Consider the following 7,829-nt stretch of genomic DNA (forward strand, 5'->3'; position numbering starts at 1 on the left):
TAACTAATCATACAGTAGGACCTCCTCTACTACTTGGTACTAGTTCTTCTAGAGACCATAGCTAAAGAGCATAGCAGATGACAATTACAGGTCTACCAACTAAAATGTTTGCTTCAAAGTACAACTGAAATGTTCAGCTGCTCAAATTTCTTCTAACAATAAGTAGGCTGTAGTCTACCTCAAAAAAGTACCTGCTTATTTCAGCGACACTTTTAAACCCAAACCATAGTTTGAAAATACTCTTAAATATACTTCTCCTACAATAGAGGAATTTTCATGAAGAACTTTAGTTTTCATAAGTGCATTCAGTAGCACATGATTTAACAAAATTAACAGCTAAGAGAAAATAGGATCTTTGTATTTCATACAAATGCATGGTATCATCTTACCATTACTGTGACTTTAGTAGAGTGAGTCCTAGAGGTACTGACTATTGATTACCTTTTTCTGGTGGATTATAAAGGGCTTTAAGAATAGTATGATTTCCAACATCTACGTAGACAAAACACAGTTTTCACATGAACATCGTGTAACTGACTGTAAAAAGCTTCTACCTTCATTGCCTCCTTAACTACTATTAAATTGAAAACAGAAGTGCCTTCAATAGCACCAGAAAGATAAGTACCAAAAAAATGCTGAACTCTCAGGGGAGGCCTAAAGAAGTATTTATAGACTTTTGCTTTTTCTGTATGGCAAAGCTGTGGTAGAACGTTACCCTTAATAGGGCCTGGATACAGTTTACTCTAATATGGATTACTATAACTGAATTATAGTGGCTGAAGAGTCCTAAATGCACCATGTTGTTTGGGTATACCAATAATTGCTCTTTTGTGTGGTGTCAAGCAGGATGATTTTTTCTTTTATTTAATGTTGAATGGTTTTGGGCTTGGTAAAGAAAGGTTTAACCTTTCAGCAATATTAGGTACAAGACACCTCTGTTACCTGAGCAGCATGAGCATATGATTACAACCTAGGTGTTTAAGAAGTTAAAAGCCAATTAATCCACTACACTGAATTGTATATTTGCAAAACTGGACGCTGGACAGAAATACATAGTTTGCAAATAAAACTTGAGAAGGGTTTATAAAGTATTTGAATAAAGGCTGAAAGCTTTTATTGGTCCAGACTGTCTTTTAGAGAAGCATCAAGTTCAGTTACAGATCATACTCAGTTACAGTCTGCTGTATGGAGAAACTTAAGTATCTGGAATGTTCCAGAGGAATGAAATAAAGTGAGTTAAATTGTGTTGTGTTTTTTTTTTTTCCTAGTAAGTAACCTTTCAGGAAAGATGGGAGCAGAGAGAAACCTGGTACAACAGTATTTTCTATACGTAATGCTATGTGAATATTCAAACGTGGCAAATACTTACATTTAAACAAAAGAAATATGCCATATTAGCAAGTGTGCCAAGACACCCTTCTCTAATAAATAACTTATCTTGATGATTTAATACATCTTCTCTCATTTATCTCTTACTAATTTGTACTTCTTGATTTTTTTCCCCTATGATTTTTTGCAGCAGGTTCTAATAAGAGAAAGTACAAATTAACAGGTTAGAGTACATTTAAAAACAAGCAGTCTGACAGTAATCCATGCTTTAAGTGACAACATACAAAATATTTGCTGTAGGATGGTTGATAGATCACATGGGAAATATGAAAGTTAATAGCCTTAGAAGACAAAGCTACAGGTGGGCACAGAAATAAAAGCAGAGATGTATCTTACCTGAAGTAAATAGATCCAGATGTGCATTTCAACTGTTAAAGGAATTAACAATATTTCTTGGCTTTTTTTTTTGCTTTATTAAAAGAAAACATGCATTTGTAGATATTTCACTTGAGTAAAAATAAATGAAAGTACTGAAACAGGAGTAATGGGGATAAACCTAATTGAAAAGAAATTACCAGAAACTTTGAGTTTATAGAGTATTTAGGTCAACTGAAATCTACCCTTTTCTTCTCCAGTATGTTTTATTTCATCCAACCAGTGTTATTATGAAAGTTAGTATGAAAGAGTTAAGATGCCTAAATTAAATGTTTATTTCACTTTGCTCAAATTTATTAACAGATAATGACTTTCAGAGGACTGTTAACCAAAATCAATTTCAGCAGGGTGAACACCTTAAACTATAGAGGTTGATAATCACAGACTTCTTTTTAAAGATACTAGAATTTAGCAACTTTCCTTGTAAAAAAAAAAAAAAAACAACAAAAAAACACCAAAAAGGGGTATTAAAATACAGAATTAAACTTCTCTGAAAATGATTCAAGTGTTCAAAAGTATTTTAACAGTTTACAAGGAAAGTGTCAATTCCTTATAGTATTTAAAAATATTAATATAATATAAACAATTAAGGCCTTTAAAACACGAACCATTCAGTAGCTGTTCTTGTACATGCCATTACAACTAGCATCATAATGAAAAGGATTTCCATCATATGCTTTGGTACAAATGTTACTGCATGACTAGATTTAATCATGTCATGCTTCTAAAATACAAGTTTTAGAACTTTAATTTTTCTGTTTCCTAGTAAATCTCTAGTAGCTTCTATTACCTTTTTAATATATATTTCCTGTTAAAACTAGATTTGGAGATACGAGATAAGCTTTAGGTGATTAACAGGCTTACAACTCAACTTCTAATTTATCACAGCTGAGCACTTGCATGATTCAGGTGGGTCTAAGCATAGCATCTTGAACACATTAGTATCTGCTTCAAAAAGCAAGTCTTTCTGAACTTTTCTAAAGTAACTTCTAGTTTTTAATTTCCTGGTAATGCTATTGAGACAGTTAATATGGTAACACGTATGTCAGTGCTGGAGAGTGAGGGGCAGTTTCTGTATGACTCATCTGAATTTCATCAGTTTGTTTCAGATGTAGTTAACTTCAAGCTTACATATGTTAAAGGTGATTATCAAAGGTTGTACATATAATAGCTATGCATCTGTTCACTTGCTAAGAGATTGATAAGAACTTCTTTCATGGAAAGTTGTAAAAAAAGATGAACCAAAACCATGTCACCTAACAGGAAAGATGTATCTCTTAATGGGGGGGCTGGGGAGAAACACTGATAGTATTTTTTACTGCCTTATGAAGTAGCTGTATTCATTCTTATAATGTATTAATATTGTGACTTTTTTAATGTAAGATCTAGTACTGAGCAGGTAGCAACAGATTTAGAAGTTATTGTTATAGAAAATGACAAGATACTTTTTGCATTAAGTACCACTAACAAATTTCTTGAGTATTAACCTGTAAACAGTGACTCTACACTGCAGACATATCAGTATAGGAAAAAAAAAAAAAAGTTACAAGAAGGGAATAGTTGTCAAATATGATCTGATAGCAATCTGGGAACAACTATTAAGTGCTTTCATTTTGCAAGTACAAACTGTACCAAAAGCACAGTTCTGCTTATTTAATGGATGTCTATACTGTAATTATTTGACTAGTCAGTTTAGCATAATGTAACAGCACTGGCTATTTCAAGAGTTAGCCACAGGTGGAGAAACACTTGCTACCTATGGTCCCTTTTTTTAATGGATTCTTAAAGGTCAAGCTCGAAGAGAAAGCATGTAAGAAATCCAGAAATGCAAGCATACTGATATAAACTTATTATATGAAATATGAACATGTAATTATGACTATTTGAGATAAAAATGCAAATTGCTGAAAAAGTAATTTAAAACGTCACAGGTAGGTTCATTGGGTCACTGTATCTATCCACAATAGTCTAATACAATCAGCTATTAATTTTTTTTATTTATTTATTTTTTACAAGTGAAAGAAGAACTTTGTTTCCAAAGCAGTAATTTTCTTCCTACCATAAATACAACTCAATTGTAAAGTCTAACAAGGCTGCAATGGGCCAAAAAAAAGCATAGTGTTAATTATTCACCTCACATACAACCTGTTTTAAAGGTTTTAATCTAAAGAACTTCACCAAAACCCAACTGTAAACAAAAACAGGAATTACACAGCACTTTCTGGTTCTGGTAAACCTGCAATAATAAAACCCTTAAAATTACGAGACCAGTTGTTGCCCTGGCACCAAAATACTGAAGAGAAATTAAAGTTGCCTTAGAAATAGGCATAAAATGCTGAATGTGCGTGCTTTGCACAAAGCTATCAAATCTGAAGACATGGTTACATTCAAAACTGAGCTTGTTTTTTCTGAAAAAATGCCAAGGATAATCTAACAGTAGCTTTCCTTGGGGAAAAAAAAAAAAAAAAAAAGATTCCTTATTTTGTTTAAGATTTTTCAAAAATGTAATAAGTTACATGACTGGCTTGCATAAGCCTATACTGAAATGCCATGTTTTAATTTCCTCTGCATGCTTGTGTATTGTAGTATGAGGTTGGAGTGGACAGACATTTAATTTAAAAAAATTAGGATAAGTGATAGTAGTATTGCAATACTGCTCAGGAAGTTTAGAAGGATCCTAACACATAATTTAGCCACCACTAGTTACTGTAAGATAGCCCTAACTATTAGCTGTAGGAATGCACAGTAGAAACCATAGTTAAAAAGAGAATTTAGCATTACATTATTTAGAAATAAATCTGTTCCTAACATTTATTAAATTCTTCCAGTGAAATTTCTAGAGCATACATAGGCTTGTTACTCATGTAGCAGTTTGTTAGTTCTAGGTGATTGCAGCATATATAGGTAGTTACAGCATTCTTATACAAAATTAAATACATGTTTTTAAATACTATGTTCCCCATAAACATACTACAAAAGAAGAAAAACATGCATTAAATCATTAAATTTCTTATTCAGAAACTTCTATGCATTGTTTAATATTCCAAGAGTGAAAAATCCAGTATCACAAAGAACATTTCAAGGCAGTTTCAAAGCCTATTAGAAAAGCAGTCATCTAATTCTCTGTAATTCTTTCACAGGGGGGAATTGCAACTATAGCATGGACTGAAATAATCATACTAGCTCTATTATAGCCGGTACAGGTAATAAATTATAAATATGGACTTATGACAGTTATATACTTGGAATTGACATATTACATGGTGAAGCCCCTATTGTCATGTTCCCCATATTGATTCAATACTGTTAGTACTGAGCTCTGGATTCTGCTAAGGAGAATCTGAGTGTGTGTGAGCTAAAGGCACTGTCTCATGAGACACCAGTAAATCACTTCCCAAAATTTATGAGTTTCACAGTATGTATCATAAACTGGGTGGTACCTAAACTGAAATCGTGTTAACACTAAAGGACCTTCTCAAAAGATCAATTAAAGAAATAAAAAACTTAACAAAAGATCTAATGTCCCAACCTGCTACCAAGATTTATATGCATTTGGCTTAGTGTTTGACTATAGCAGACAATGATATTTCACTCACTTTTTGGCCCCAGGAAGACTGTAGCAAGACCCCTACCTGGTTCCTTAAATGTGTGACTCAACTACTGATGAAAGCACTTGGTGCCTTATTTCATGTTTCATCAAGACATTTAGAGAAACAGATTCCTTTATTTTCATATTAGTACAGCAAATTGTTTTTAAACTATACTGTTTAAACTATGTTTGTACTTTTGAGTACGGAAGCTCATCTGAAATATTCCTATGGATTTCCCAACCATGACATTTCATTGAAAATTCTGTGTGTCAAGCAGGCAAACATGGTATTTTGACTTCTACAAACAATTAACTAAATGTTTAAATTTCTTAGCCTCAAAGCACACTGAATTGTCCACTTCAACATATGAATTTTCTCTATGAGCACAAATAATCCTACAAACCAGAAGAGTAATTTTAAAGGCAGTAAAGAACTTTAATGTTTCAGCAAGTTCTCCAGAGGTAACTCTCCAAGTAAAGAAAGAGCTCATAGTGACAAAGCTGACATAATGACCAAAATTAAACAGCAGACAACTGACATTTAATAAAAACGTTTGGAGTTTTTAAGAGGGTCCAAACAGCTAGTCTTAACCTAGAAGCATTATGAGAGTGAAGAAGGTGTACAGAGACAGACACTGCCAACCCATTATAAAACATGTATTCTGGTCATTTCTCAGAATCATAGAACGGCCTTGGTTGAAAAGGGCCTCAAAGATCATCTATTTTCAATGCCCCCACTCAGGGTGGGGTTGCCAACCACTACAGCAGGCTGCCTAGAGCTGCATCAAGCCTGGCCTTACTTAGGTGAGGTTTGGCCAGTACATGCTATGGCGACAGCTATTTATTATGCTACACCATAATAAATGCTGTATAAAGCATATTTACTATGCTACCACGTAATAAATGAGGGCAGTGAGGCACTGGCACGGGTTGCCCAGAGAAGCTGTGGGTGCCCCATCCCTGGAAGTGTTCAAGGTCAGGCTGGATGGGGCTTTGGGCAGCCCGGGCTGGTGGAAGATGTCGCTTCCTGTGGCAGAGGGTTGGAATTGGATGATCTTTAAGGTCCCTTCCAACCCAAACCATTCTGATTGTATGAAAATTGAGGATAAATCCCTAGACAATCTCAAGAAAAGTAGGCAGCATAGAGGTCTTTTATATTCCAGCCTCTTCTCTACGTTTCTCTGCCACACTTCTTCCCCTTCAGAGGAAGGGACAGTTGAGCTTAAATACAATGCTTTTCTACTGGACAACTGTAAGAACAAGCTGTTAACCAGAAGGAGTATGTGGAAACACTATGGAAATTAACATCAAATAGATTTCTGTTTAGATAATTTGGATGAGCGTCATTCATCTCACCAAAACTTCGCATTCAAAATAACACTGCTACCAGTCTAGTGCTGGTTATGCTTAAAAGACTGTTAAGTAACTGCACCAAATCACAAAATAAAATGCCTATGTTTAAGTTGCTGCATTGACATTTATTGTCATTGGATTATATGAACATTTTTCAATGTCAGATTTTTTTTTTCCTGGTGCCAAGATCTTACTCTCACAGCACAGATGGAGAAATAAGAGCATTATAGTGCAACCAAACTAAGGCTTTTTATTTTTGCTTTTTCCTTACATGCTTTCTAACAAGAACACCAATTAACTTGCATTTGCTGACTTATCTGCTCTTTAAGATTGCATAAACGTAGACTTCTTAAGGTTGTAAAATGAATACAGTTCTTAATTCATTATGTTGTATTTGAAGATCTACTTTGTGTAAACTTTAGTAATCAATTGTGATAAGCATCCTAATAGAAAAAAAAAAAAAAAAAAAAAAAAAAAGCTGATCTAAGCATAAGCAATAAGTTAGCTTTGGGTTACAGGTTATAGATCTATTGTAGCAGGAAAGAAGAACAGTTAAAAGTATATCAGCTTCACATTTTACTTTAGTATTTCCTGCTGAATACACCAGGAGATCCAATTTCATGACATCGAATTGCCTTTTATTACATACTGGAAAAAAATTTCACGAACTTGTGTGTACAAGTTTGAAGAAACATTTGACAATAACGTGAAGTATCAAGCAAGTGCATAGACTGACTGGCAATTCAATGCAAGTGTATATGGAAGAGTGTATGGTTCACTTTCAACTCGTGTGTCTGTGATCCACAAGAAGAGCTCTGTAAAGACAATCTGAACATATACTTTATTCTATTAAGTAGGTGGCTTGCTACAGATTTTTTTTGCATTGTGTTTTAAGTGAATTTTCAGGAATGCTAATTTCTTCTCATGTTACAGCCTTATTTGGATCTGCTTTGTTGGGCTTCAGATTACACATAAATGGAACTTCAGTGGTAGATTAGAGCATTTACAAAGTGCCTTTTAGAAAGACATTTTAACACTATGGCAGTGCTTGTAGCTTTATTTCACGACTGTAATGCAACAACAAAAAATTCTATGATTCTGTCTTTTGTGCTAGCTTTTATCT

Source organism: Aythya ferina, assembly GCF_964211825.1.
Source record: "Aythya ferina genome assembly, chromosome: 11".
Taxonomy (NCBI): Eukaryota; Metazoa; Chordata; class Aves; order Anseriformes; family Anatidae; genus Aythya; species Aythya ferina.